This window comes from Mastigoproctus giganteus, chromosome 3 (genome assembly GCF_048544385.1).
Source record: "Mastigoproctus giganteus isolate SK-2022 chromosome 3, ASM4854438v1, whole genome shotgun sequence".
NCBI lineage: Eukaryota > Metazoa > Arthropoda > Arachnida > Uropygi > Thelyphonidae > Mastigoproctus > Mastigoproctus giganteus.
In genome coordinates this window covers 33,701,645-33,716,081 of record NC_143577.1, presented here as the reverse complement: position 1 = coordinate 33,716,081, position 14,437 = coordinate 33,701,645, and the positions used below count along the sequence as shown (strand labels likewise).

Genomic DNA, 14,437 nt, shown 5'->3' with positions numbered 1-14,437 from the left:
TTGGAATAGATAAACTCTACTTATTCTCGTTTCTTACCAAAAGTCGCTATGCCAATGCTTCCCTGCAAATTATACATTATTTATATCTACAGATAGTGGGGAAAAAATGGAAACAGTATTGCGCATGGGTGACTCAACGTAATTTCTAAGTATTGTGTATAAGCCATGCATTCTCCCTTATTTTCCAGATATAATATTATGTACTCATCGTACACTGACTGTGATAACAATCATTTATTTAATTAGGTAAAGGAAGCTCAATTTAAATATCAACTAACATTTGAATAACTGCGTTGAGCACAAAAATAATCATAAATTAGTTTTCATTGGTAATGTGTTTTCTTTGTTTCAAGAACAGATGGGAAATGTATATGGTTGGTCAGTTATAGTGAGGATATATATCAAGAAGGTAAATCTCGTTCGATACCGCTTGAGTTTTTTTATTTATTTGCATTTTTACACGGAGGTCATTCTGCATTAATTCTATAAATGTACTGCAGGGCTATCTCATTTTTCAGAACGTGCGATGGAAGGTAAAACAATATTTTCTGTTTATTCCATTACAGAGTTATCGAACGCATCGACAATAAGAAAACCTGTTTTGAATAGGAGTCAGTGACATACTTGAAAACGTAATTATGGATTACTCAGCATTAGACGTGTATCCTGTATTTCAAGGAAAAGCCTTAAGTTGATTGCGTAGCATTGGTGTTTCAGTGGTAGAATGCTCGTCTGCCACGCGGGCGGCCCGGGTTCGATTCCCGACCAATGCAATTTTTTTCTTTTGGCTTCCTATGTCACAGATATCACTCGATATAGTTTCTTTTAAGAGATTATCGATTCCGATGAAATACCAAGTGATATATTTACTAATTCGCAAAATTGCAAATTAAAATTAAAATTAAACGACTTTTACTTTTATAGTTTGCTGCAAAGGACAGATTGAATTACATCTATGACCAGTGCTTGGTTTAAATATTGTTAATAAAGGGCAGAGCGAAGGATTCGCGGCGTCTTGAGTGAAAATACAGTTTAAATATTCATGCTTAAAAATAATGTGCCTCTGTTAGTAATTCCTGCAAGAATGCGAGTAAGTTTCCTGTAATTCGACAGTGAAACTCAAGGGAGTGGAGGAAGAGTTGAATTGCTATCCTGTCATAAGCGGTTTTAATGTCCAGGAAGAGGATATCCACCTGGATTTTATTGTTCAGGGCAGTTTGGATCCCGAAACTTGTCTCTAAGAGGTTTGTTATAGTTGATCTGTTTTCGATGACTGAGTGAAGATAGGATGGACGGTGACCAAAACATTGATTATTTAATTGTTTGATTATGGTTTTCTCAAAGACTTTTAAGTTGCATCATGTGAATATAGGTCTGTAGTCTCTCCAGGTATTATTGAAAGTATGGGACAGTAAGGACTACATAGCGTAATAATGAAAAGAGGGAATTTTCTGGGCCTGTGGTGCACTTGTTTGATAGGCTTCTGATGACCGTTGCAATTTCTTGGCTAGTGATGGATATGTCCCCTAGAGCAGTCCTATTAGTTGCAGGGTCTATAGATTGTCTTACTCTGGCTGGTAAATCACCACAATCTCCAAAGGTGCGATCCGCCTATTCTTTGAAAATCTCCCAAATCATGTGGAAACATTCTGTTTCTTCGAGTTTTAGGTAATTCTCTTTGATTTTGCAAGTTTTTCGAAGATTATATTATTATAGGCTTGTCTTCTAATCCTGTTGAACATTGCTATTTTTATTTTGAAGAAAGGTGTAGGATTTCGGGGTTCGTGATTTTCGCTATTCTCGATAGGATTTTTGTTTATCATTGAAATACGGTTTCTGGCTGGAGAACAAGGGTCTGGTCCATTGGCAAATTTTTATCTTTCTTTCCGTCCGTAACCGGGCAATGGTCCAAAGACGATCTGCGATGCAGTCTATTGCTTGAGAGAGGGGAATTTGTAGACTGCGTTGCAGTCTGTTGCTCTAAGCTTCTTAAGAATTATGCCTTTCTGTGTTGAACTTAGTGGCTGAGTTAGTCGGTATCAGACGTAGATAGCAAGGTTCCCCCCCCCCCCCCGGCAACTCGGTTTTTTGTCCAGCAAAACAGGCAAATCGACCAGAGAACACAAGCAATCTATAGATATAATACATAAAGCACAGCAGATGAATTTAATTATTCGGTTGGCCTAAAAATAATCGTTTTTCTTTTTTTCTTTTTTTTTTGTATGACCTTGGTGAAGAAAACGAATTTTTTGGTTGTTATTTTCTTGTTTTTATGCTGGTTAGTATCTTAGGCGGGAAGAAAAATTTAAAACTTCCAGTCTGGTTGGTGGGTCTGCGCGGATAGCATAGTGGTATGGTTACCGTTCTCCCCACACCGGGTAGAAATGGTCCGGGTTTGAATCCTGTCGATGACGCAAGGAACTTTAGTGGGCGTTTTTCACTCCGTCGCTGAGTTAGTCGGTCTCAGAAGTAGATAGCAAAGGTTTTTGCTATCTACGTCTGAGACCACGAAACTCGACCAGAGAACACACGCAATTTGCAGACAAAATAAAATATGAGTAGATGGGGACCCTACAGGGGACCCTATAATGTAGTGGGAGATTTTGTTTTCAGTGCAGCGTCAACCATGCGTGAATCTCCTTTCTAGATTCCTTATTATGCTATGGGGTAGATAGATTAAGAAGACCAGGATGCTTAAAAGAGCATTGTGACAAGTAACCTGACGCTTTCAAAGTTGGTACAGCCACTTCAGTTTGTCTGACATGTGACTGAACGGTGCGATATATATCGGCACGTTCGCACCCAAACCCTACACTAATATCCTGTCGCGCATGAATGCTATGTAAGGGCGCGTGACCCAAGCCACAACTAAATATAAATTTTGAACTGAACCGCATAAATTAATATTAAACTATTTTGTAGTTTACAAAAATATATCTATGCAAATCTAGGCATACGCCATTACAAAATTTGTAGCGCGAACCCCCTGGAACACTTTCGCGTCCCCTTAGAGTCGCTGGAAACCGCTACTATAGGTTAAAGAGCATTGCATTCCTACATATATACCCTGAAACGGCAGTCCAGGTGGTGGTATCACTGAGAATAAGTAACAATAGTTTTCTCTATTGGGAAAACTTTACTTATTGGAAGTATAACTGAATATGGGACTCGTTCCAAAGGCGTTCACAATATGAGATGTAACGGACCGATGCCACTATAATGGCTGATCAAAACGAGTTATGGTCACCTCACTTCTGCTGTGTTAGTTCGAAACAAGGAAAGGCCAAATAAAAAAGAAGTTTATTCTGTTTCCACCGAATCTCCGTCCTGGTTCTCTCCCAGTATCCACATTACATTCTTGATAACCGGTCACGGCTCCTTCGAGGATAAATTAGGATCAATGGGAATTATCCAGGATCCGCTCTGTCACTGTGGCCAGCCTGAAGATTGAAACCACATCGTTTATGATTGCGCCAGCTACGAGGATCTTCCTGCATTCTTTTTACAGCAATACAAGATATCCTTCCAGAACACGAATATAATTACATCCATAATGCACATCGCTACAAAGCCTTATCCCGGAGACTATTTGAACGGCGAACCTGCTCTTTTGCGCGGAGACTATTTGAACGGCGAACCTGCTCGCTCGCCCAGCAAACCAAAACAACACTGATGCGTAGGCTTACTGAAAAGTACCTAGATATGCTCGACCGGAATATGCACTTACCGGACTATCGTCATTCCTGGACTTGACTTCCACTGTATGAACTTATCTTTAGACTTGATATCGAATGGATTGACCACACGGCCGGATGTGACACCTACTGGATTGACCTTTTCTATGGACTGGTTTTCTTTCTCCACTAGTTAACAACCACAAATCTCTGCTTACCTTTTTTCCAGGTTGGGCTGTTGCTAACCGAGTCCCTGGACTGGGTAGTAGTAGCAGTAGTAGTAGTGGCATATGATGCAAGAAAGCAAGTGTATAAGCTTATGCAGCATCAGCCAAAAAAAAAAAAAAAAAAAAATCACACCATTCCCTCCAGGCCTGTCCAGTTCCTCCTTAAATTTATTCAACCTATCAACTTCCACAACGACAGATGGAAGTTTGTTCCAGCAATTAACCACCCGCTGGCTAAAGGCAAATTTCCGCACATCTATTCTACATCTGTCTTTTCTTAATTTGAATTTATGCCCCCTTAGGTTCGTAATCTGAACAAAAGGAAGGATCCCATCAGAATTCAGCGTGCTCAACCCATTCAAGGCCTTATACACCTCAATCAGATCACCGCGCAGATGCCTAGTCTCCAGCCACTGCAATTTGCAGAACTTAAGCCTCTCTTGGTAAGAGGATCCCTTCATTCCCCTCACCAATCTTGTTGCCCTTCTCTGGACACGCTCAAGTAAATCTACATCCTTCCTAAAATGAGGCGTCCAGACCTGTACGCAGTACTCAAAGCGTGGCCTGACCATTGCCTTATACAGAGGGACAATCACCTCCTTCTCCCTGCTAGCAAAATGCCTATATATCATTGACAAAACCCCATGACCTGCCCTGGCAGCCTGTCTGCATTGCTCAGAAAACTTCATATCTGACTTCACAATCACTCCCAGGTCTTTTTCATTTTCTACCACCTTAAGTGTAGTACCACACAGTTGGTACGTTTCATGTACGATCTGTGACTTAATTCCAGACCAATGTCAAAGGCGATCACACACAGCACCCCATGTGTGTGGATTTCCTCCCCCGTCTCTGTCATTATTCCCTTTTTCCTTTTGCCTGTTGCAGCTTACGTTTCACTTTTAACTAGGGAAAGGCCTCATCAATATGCGCACAGTGTTTGTTACTTTCATCACCTTTTTTGTGTTACACTCTGTACTCTCTACCTTTTTTTTTTAACTTGGTCTCCATCTAGGAAGCTCAGGCGACCTTGGCAGAAATCAGACAGAGAATAATGGCCAGTCAGACCTACCTCCTAGCGGTGTGTACTGGTTTCTCTTACATTAATTTTTCATTCCACCCCGTGACGGGCATTTCTACCAAGGGACACAGGACGGCTGTTATGTCTGGTGTTACTGTTGGTCGAGGAATTCTCTGACTATCCTACAGGTGTTCAGGATTGCGATCTTCTGGAATTCCTTGTAGGTTCTCTGGGAGACCTTTTGCTGCTTGGTTGTTATGCAGGGTCTTTGATACCATACCGGTGGTTGACACGATGAGCGGGATGGTCGTTACTTGCTGCATATGCCACATCTCTTTGATCTCCTTAGTTTCGTCTATTTCCTGATTTTTTCCTTATGGGTTTTCTGGAGGTTGCCAGTGTTGAGTACCGCTATGTCAATCAGATAGATAGCCCTTTCCTTCTTGTCCACATGGGTTGTGTGTGGTCTGTTGTGAGGGATTGTCTTGTCTGTTATTATTCCGCGATCCCAGTACAGCTTCTGGGTAGCGGTCTCTAAGTACGTCTGGAGTTCGTAGTCGTAATACGGTACACTTTATTATTATTCATGTTAAAAAAAGTTTTTGTACCATCATCATGAATCGTATATAAATTAATTTGATAATATTAATAGGGAACAAAAATTGAGTTTATGCCATGATCAGAGAATTGTCAGTCTGCCTTTGCTAACATTTAATTTTACATAATTGACTCTCAGTTGCTGTTGTTCGCGAAATGGCATCCGTGACTACCATCTGGAGACCAGTATTGATTAAGCTGTTGATTATTTTGTGAAGTACCAGGGCAGCTGAGGCCATGATGCGTCAGTATATTGCATATTTATTTCAGTATTCTGAAAAAATGCTTTCTCTCGGAAGTGATACGCCAACCGAATCCAGGCTGCCTGACTAATTAGGCCACGATGTGAAAAAACCTCAAAAATTTCACCCTTCACGATGGTGACTGTAAGCACTAAGCAATCATGAGAGCAAGCCAATGATTTATATCAATATAGTTCCTATTTTCAAAAAAAGGTGATAAAAATTATGTAACTGATTACAGACCTATAACCTTGCAAAACAGCCTGGCCAAACTCTTTGACACAGCAGTACACAAACATATCTTCGAATTCTTCAGGCCTTTTATTGACCAGAATCAACATGGTTTCTGTAGTGGCAAGTTAGTAGTCACAAATTTACTTCCTTTCTGGCAATACACCTCTGAAGTTCTTGATAACCACCGTCAAGTTGATGCAGTCTACACAGACATATCTAAGGCATTTGATAAAGTCCCGCACGAACAACTTCTGGAAAAACGTAAGCTATATGGTATCCGTGACCCTTTGCTCTCATGGCTACGCAGCTATATTACGCATCGTTCCTTGAGCGTTATCATCAATCAAGTGAACTCAGACTGTTTTATACCACTAAGTGGAGTACCACAAGGCTCCCCCTTAGCTCCACTTCTCTTCATTGTTTTCGTAAATGATCTTCCTTCTTTCATGTACACCTCCAATGTTCAAGTTGCTCTCTATGCAGATGATCTTAAGATCTACTCAGCAGTGAAGGAAATTACCGATTCTCAACAGCTTCAATGTGCTCTCAATAAATTCTCTCTGTGGCTATCTCTGAATGGCTTGTCTGCTAACCCCTCGAAGTGCAAAGTAATCACTGGAACTTATGACGCATCTGATATCCTGAGTAAAATAAACTTCAATGCTCCTTGTAGACAACTCAGGAATCTTACACCGTATCGCCTTGACTCTGCCACCACGGACTTTATTAAGTTCAGTCCACTGAACAGAATCAGCAAATCAGCAAATGACTCTCTCATTGACTTCTTTGACAACTCCCAATCACTGATGAACTCCATCCACAAGTTTGCCTCTTCACTTCAAATGCCAAATGACTAGCTCTCATCTAATTATTGTAGTTTATTATTATGTGTTTTATTATTTTTCTATTCTCTAACTGATTAATTATTACTTGTTTTACCGGTAACTTAACTTAATGCAATCCTCTTTTGTACATATGATTTTAATGTTTGAATATATCAACGCATTTCTTTATGTATTTGCATTTTTACACGGTCTTTCTGCATTATTTCTACATATTGTATCTTTAAAATTGTACTGTAGGGCTTTTTCTTTTTTTTTAATAACTATCATGCCAGTAATTTGTTTGTGTGCTTTCGTCTTTACCTTTAAATTACTTGAGTGAAATGACTGCATCTCTAACTTTTTGCCTTTCCACTTGATTTATTTTTGAAGAATGAAAACTGCTAATAATGTTTAAACTAAAATCAAAGTCCCATATTTTAAGGACGGTAAAACAATATTTACTGCTCATTCCATTACACAGTTATCGAACACATCGACAATAAGAGAACCTGTTTTGAATTGGAGTCAGTGACCTACTTGAAAACATAATTCCAGATTGCTCTGCATTAGACGTGCATCCTGTATTTCAAGGAAAAACGTAAAATTAAAGCCATGGCATTGGTGGTTCAGTGGTAGAATGCTCGCCTGCCACGCGGGCGGCCCGGGTTCGATTCCCGGCCAATGCAATTTTTCTTTTGGCTGCCTGTGTCACAGATATCGCCCGACATAGTTTCTTTTAAGAAAATGTCGGTTCGGATGAAACACCACATGCTATTTTCACCAATTCGAAATTAGAAAATTTAAGAATCAGAAGCAGTAATTTTCATTCTATTCAAAAAAGTATGGGAACATGTAGATATCATCATTATACATTCATTTGTTGATCCTGACTACTCACTGCGATAATTAAAATTGGATTACAATTACTTTGTAAATAAAATAAACACCCGTAATGAAATCATTAACTCCTCAAGTGACCTTGACAGAACCTATCAGAACTAAATTTTATTCAAAACTTTGGGATAATGTTTGTAATTTTGGTTTAATTTTCAAGTGGGATTTTTTTTAACGAGAACGCGTTAAAATGATATGCGTAAATCTGTAAAGGAAGAGAAGCACCTTTTCTTAAGCTACAGATGCAATTTATAAATCGTGTGCGAGAGAATACTAATGAGACAAAAAAGGAAAGGAAAGGAAAGGTTGTGTCACCAACGTGAATTATGCATAGATATGAGGAATATTTGAGAATAATTGATGTGTGTGAGATGGTGAATTGTCTTGTATCATAGTTGCTATTTGTGTATATTTAAATGTTTAATTTGTATGTATATTTGAAAATTTTGTTATATACAAATAAGTCTCATAAAAAAAAATCTATATGTAAATTTTGTTATATATTGTGTTAGGGGAACTAGTGTGAAGATTAGTTTTCTCCAGACTAGTTCTACTATGTTGTGGATACAGGTCTGGAGCATGTGAGCAGATAGCATAACATCGTTGGTGGCACCAAGCTTTGCAGTGCATATGAAGTCTATTTTGAAATGCCTATGGCTGATCAAAACAAGTGATAGGCACCTCAGTTCTGTTGTGCTAGTTCGAAACAACGAAAGATAAAATCAAAAAGAAGTTCATTCCAAACACTAACCAAGATTACCCTAAATCTCCGTCCTAGTTTCCTCCCGATTTCTATACCTAACAGTCTTGATAACCAGTCAAGGCTCCTTCAAGGATCAATTCGCATCAATGGGAATCATCCAGGATCCACACTGTCCCTAGGGCTAACCTGAAGATTGAAACCACACCATTCATGATTGCTCCAGCCACGAGGATCTTCGATGCATCCTTTTTACAGAAATACAAGATATCCTTCTAGGACACGAGTATACAATATATATATTTTAGGTCCTAGCCACTGAAATCTCAGGAAAGTAAGTGGCAGGACCCGCCAGTGTAAAATAGCCTCATTGGGTACACCCGACAAGCCTCCCCGTGGCAGGGTGTGGAAACGTCAGGTCCCACTGACGGCTAATAGGCCGGATGAACAAAGGGCACAACACGCCACATAGCTCATGAACCATATATATATTTTTTAAAAATCTCAGGCTTGCCCGAAACATAGAAAATACGCGGAGATGGGGGAACCCCAGAAGCCGTTAGACCCCCAACACACCTTACACCTTACATTATTATTATTATTCATGTTAACAAAACGTTTTTGTACTGTCATTATGAATCGTATAAATTCATTTGATATTATTAATAGGGAGCAAAAATCGAGTTTATGTAATGGTTAGAGAATTGTCAGTCTGCCTTTGGTAACATTTAATTTTACATAAATGACTCTCAGTTGCTGTTGTTCGCGAAATGGTATCCGTGACTACCATCTGGAGACCACTATTGACTACGTTGTTTGGTTTTTGAAGTACATAAATGACTCTCAGTTGCTGTTGTTCGCGAAATGGTATCCGTGACTACCATCTGGAGACCACTATTGACTACGTTGTTTGGTTTTTGAAGTACCAAGGCAGATGAGGCCATGATGCTATGCTGAGGCCACGTATCTTCATTTAAGTATTCTAAAAAAAATCCATTTTCTCGGAGGTAATAAACCAACCGAATCCACGCTGACTGACTAATTCTGATCATACCAGGACGACCATACCAGTTATTTGTTTGTGTGCTTTCGTCTTAACCATTAAATTACTTGAGTGAAATGAATCTCTAACGTTCTAGCTTTCCAGCTGAATTATTTTTGAAGAATGAAAACTGCTAATAATATTTAAACTAAAATCAAAATTTCATTTTTCAGAACGTGCGATGGAAGGCAAAACAATATTTTCTGTTCATTCCACTACAAAGTTATCGAACACATCGACAATAAGAGAACCTGTTTTGAATAGGAGTCAGTGACATACTTGAAAACGTAATTATGAATTACTCAGCATTAGACGTCCATTCTGTATTTCAAGGAAAAAAATGTGAGATTGAAACAGTAGCATTGGTGGTTCAGTGGTAGAATGCTCGCCTGCCACGCGGGCGGCCCGGGTTCGATTCCCGGCCAATGCATTTTTTTTCCTTTTGGCTTCCTGCGCTACAGATATCACTGGAGTTTCTTTTAAGATAATGTTGGTTTGGTTGAAACATCACTACAATAATTAAAATTGGATTACAATTACTTTGTAAATGAAATCACAAACTCCTCAAGGGACCTTGACAGAACCTACCACAACTAAATTTTACTCAATACATTGAGTTAATTGTTTGCAATTTCAGTTTAATTTTCAAGTGGAATATTTTTAAAGAGAATTTTTCGCTTATTTTAACATTTTTTGTTATTTAAATCTTTATTTAAAGATAATTATGGGTTTTTCTGGAAGAGTACGGATAACATTTAAGATGTCATTTAAGAAACAACGAGAAAACAAACCAAGATTATTGAACCATTTCTTTGTTAGTGTCACAGTATCATTTTCAGGACAGATTATCCAGATTTATCTTGATTAAGTTGTGAAATAATTTAAATTTAATCATAAATAAACACTATAAGAACAGTAATGTTTTGAAATAATTTAATAATGATGATCTAAAAGAAAAATATCAATTAAATCAATTAAATGCACTTCTTGATATTTAATATAACTTTTTTTGTATGGAAATTATTTTGGTATTGTAAAAATACCATTACACATTTACATACTTTAAGGAGGGACTCATCCTATCTTGTAATTACATTTATCAATGAATTAATCAATTTAAATTGTAAGGAGAGACAAATTTTTATACTACAGTGCATATAAGGCATTCTCCTGAACACAATTTTAGTCATCTGCAACTAATTTCTTAACCCGATCGACTTTGGTAGTTCTCTTGCAGAATATACGGCGCTTCTTTCGTTGTTTCTTTAAGTACTTTGAGCGTATAAATGGCAGGATTCCTTGTATAAAGTTCACCAGTGAAAGCAAGGACGTTCCAAGCCATATTCCAATGTAACCTCCAATGTAGCTTAGTATTTCAATTGGCTTAAATGAAAACAATTAAATGCATGTAGTTAAGACCGAAGAACAACTTTAAAATATAAACAGACAGTAAAGTTATAGTATATTTATTTAATAATTGAAAGGGTGTTCTGTGGTCCATTTTCTGTTTACTCGACGAAGATCCAGAGTTTTCGGGAGAAAAATCCACGCTATCCTCGCCTGAGATTGACAAATTCAGCCATGTTCTGAAAGAGGCCAATAAAAATTCCTCACGTTAATGTCAGGATTCGAACTCAGGTTTTTTCACCCAGTGTGGAATGGACGGTGTTTTTATGAACTGTGTTACCCAAGAGGGCATCGCGGTTTCGCAATGGTGTGATAGAGAACCTTAATCTTCGAGGTGAATTAGCATAACATGTGAGTCCGCTGGGATCGCTGTGTTCTCTTCTTCTTTCTAATTTTCATCAGTGATATTGATGACAGAATCCAGGGAAAGCAGTCAAAGTTTTCTAATGATCCGAAAAGGTGTTCAACAATTCCATCCAGCCCATGTTACTTCAAAAAGACTCCGATCGGTGACATATATGGTAAAAATGGCAACTAAAGTTCTGAATGTAAAGTTATGGTCTTTGGGGAAGAACATAAATCCTGTAGTCAAACTAAAATAGGGGAGAAGCGCTAAAAATGGTTAAGGACTGGAAAGTCCTATGGGATATGATTCACTTAGTTGTGAAAATTTCTACGTCGTGTAAACAAGCGGTTAGGAAGAGCATATGGTGTTCTGTCCATGATTTACAAGACATCTACCAGCAAGGAGAAGATTATCCGATAGATCCGTGGTTAAAAGTCATTTTATACAGTTATAAGAATAAGTGTCATTATTCTGTACGTGTAAAACATATCAATCAGTAATGCCATCTTAACATCTAAGCATCGATTTGGTTATTTCAAGTTCCATGTAATTTGTTCACTTTATTTTGTTATAAAAGCGGGATTTTACAAATTTTAATTGCCACACAAAAAACTAATAAACAATTAAAAGAATAATTATCCATCTCCATTTACAATCTCAAGTTCAATTCATTAAATTGCATTGCATTTACAAGTTAGAGCAGCTTACCTCAAACTTCCGTAGATATCGATGTTCGGTAACCACAGGTTTAGTGTAGAAAATTGTAACTATCACAGAATCAGGGCTATGTAAAGAAACGGGAAATGTGCTAACAAGTTTAATATCAACCGATTCGTTTTGTATTTGGAATTTTCTATAACAGCGTTATTGTAGAAAATACAAATGCATTTTAACGAAGTAAATTAATATTTAATTAAGGCTGATAATGTGATTGATTGATATTAACTAAGGTCCAAGAACTAATAGATGCTATAAATTTAATAATTAAAGAAATAATTAATAATAGCTTATTTTAAATATTGCGATAGTAATCATGATTGTCATTAGCTGATTTTCTCGCTTTCTCTTTAACCTACAGCCTTTAGGAGGCTGTAGGTTAAAGAGCATTATATCCTTACATATATATACCATGTGAGGGCCATCTAGCTGGTGGTATCACCGAAAGAAAGTGAAAATAGCCTTCTCTATTGGAAAAGCGTTACTTATTGGAAGTATAATGAATAGGCAACTCTGCGAAGGCATTCACAATATAAGATATAATAAAACGATGCCACTATAATAGCTTCGGTTAATTTACTGGGTATAGACATGATGCATTTGCACTAACTTATACAGTGGCGGACAAAAAAACTGCATCACCTTAAAAAAAAAGTAACATTTGTAGTGAAACGTATAAGATATTGTTTGATTACAGTCATTTTGTTTGTCGCAAAGCAAAGGTATTGCGTAAGATAACGCTTCTATTGCATCAGACAGTAATTGCAAGTTATTGCATCAGCCGTTCCTATAAAGACGGCGTTGGAAGGGTATATATGCTCAATAGTATCCTGTTTTGCGAAGGTGTAAGCATGATTCAATATGTTCAGTTGACACCAAGAAAAAAAAGTGTAGCTGTTGCTCTGTCCCAGGAAGGGCTTTCTACGCGTGCTATCGCTGATAAAATAGATTGCCACCAGTGAACAGTATCCTGGGTGCTGAAATTAAAGAGTGAAACCGGTGATATGAAGAGAAGACCCATCTCAGGCCGGACGAGAGTGACTACGCCTTCCCGAGATCGATATTCTAAACGGCCATGTTAGTGCTCCAGATCTAAAACTGGACTTTGAGATGACCTCTGGCTGGTGTTGATACAAGTGCACGAACTATCCAAAGACGGCTTTCGGAATGTGGTCTCCATGCCTATCGGTCCAAGAAGAAACCTTTGTTGACCCAACAAATGAGGAAAAAGCGACTTGCTTGGGCTAAAACACGCATGTTTCATGAATAAAATAGCAATGGTACATCGTCATCGTCATCTTCTTTGACGAATCGAAATTCAACCTGCATGGTTCGGATGGGAAGCGATATGTGAGAAGACGAAAATTGGAGGCATACCATCCTGACTGTATAACACCGACTGGAAAGTTCCCCTCTACTCAGATGGTCTGGGGATGTATAACAAGCAAAGATGTGTGGCGAATTAAGTTTATTAACGGAACTGTGAATGCAGAAACCCAAACTTATCTTGGAGGAGTGCCTGAAACCCGTTATTAGGGATCACCGCACAGACGTCCAAAACGTCATTTTTCAACGGGACTCAGCAACTTGACACAGAAAAAAATTGGTAAGTTTTATGCTATTTAGATTTAATGATGATTTGTCTTCTTATCTCACAATGCTTAAAACATGCTTACACCAATGTTTTCCCTCGTTTTTCTCCCTTAAGGTGTAGTCATACCTCAGAAATGCTGGCATTACAGTGTTGGACTGGCCCGGATTTGAACAGTGCAGATTTGAACCCTATTCAAAATTGCTGGTACATAATGTCGTCTAAAATTGCTGGTACATAATGTCGTCTAAAATTGCTCAGAAGAAGCGAACAAGTAAGACTCAGCTGCAGGAGCTCATTGTAAGGGTGTGGTACCACGAAATTGGGGAACCGTATATCCAGAAGTTGATTAACTCTATGCCAGATCGTTGCAAGGTTGTAATTGCAGCTCGAGGAGGAACAACCAAATATTGAGGACTTATTTTGCTGATTTACAGTACATAATGCTGTTACGTTAACTTGTCATTTAAGTTTGCACACGTAAATGCGATAAAGTATATGTATGTTCGGTTGTCATGATTTCCATTTGCATGATTTCTCATATTTCCATTAATTACCCATTTTACCCTTTCAGAAGATATTTATGGCAATTAGGTATATCAGGTGGAGTCTTTTTATTGGATTTCATTCACAGATATATACGTATATCCCATCTAACAAACGCATTTCGAACATTTCTGCAACCCACAATGCAGCGCAAAACACATTATTTGCAACATTCACAAGTGATGCAGTTGTTTTTGTCCGCCACTCACTGTATGTCTGATATTAAGAGATTATATTAAGGAACTAGTGTGAAGATATTAAGTTATCTCCAGACTAGTTCTACTATGTCTGCAGCATGTGAGCAGATGGATTAACATCATTGGTGGCACCAAGTTTTGATGTGCATATGAAGTCTATTTTGAAATGCCTCTGGCT

At 38.2% G+C, this 14,437-nt stretch overlaps 3 non-coding genes across 3 annotated transcripts; all 3 read left to right on the top strand.

Moving 5' to 3' along the window:
* Window positions 1-702: 702 nt before the first annotated feature.
* On the top strand, window positions 703-773 carry TRNAG-GCC (transfer RNA glycine (anticodon GCC)). The gene has a single exon. It is a non-coding gene; the product is annotated as a tRNA-Gly (tRNA).
* Window positions 774-7,434: 6,661 nt separating this feature from the next.
* On the top strand, window positions 7,435-7,505 carry TRNAG-GCC (transfer RNA glycine (anticodon GCC)). The gene has a single exon. It is a non-coding gene; the product is annotated as a tRNA-Gly (tRNA).
* Window positions 7,506-9,814: 2,309 nt separating this feature from the next.
* TRNAG-GCC (transfer RNA glycine (anticodon GCC)) lies at window positions 9,815-9,885 on the top strand. The gene has a single exon. It is a non-coding gene; the product is annotated as a tRNA-Gly (tRNA).
* The last annotated feature ends 4,552 nt before the right edge of the window (window positions 9,886-14,437 follow it).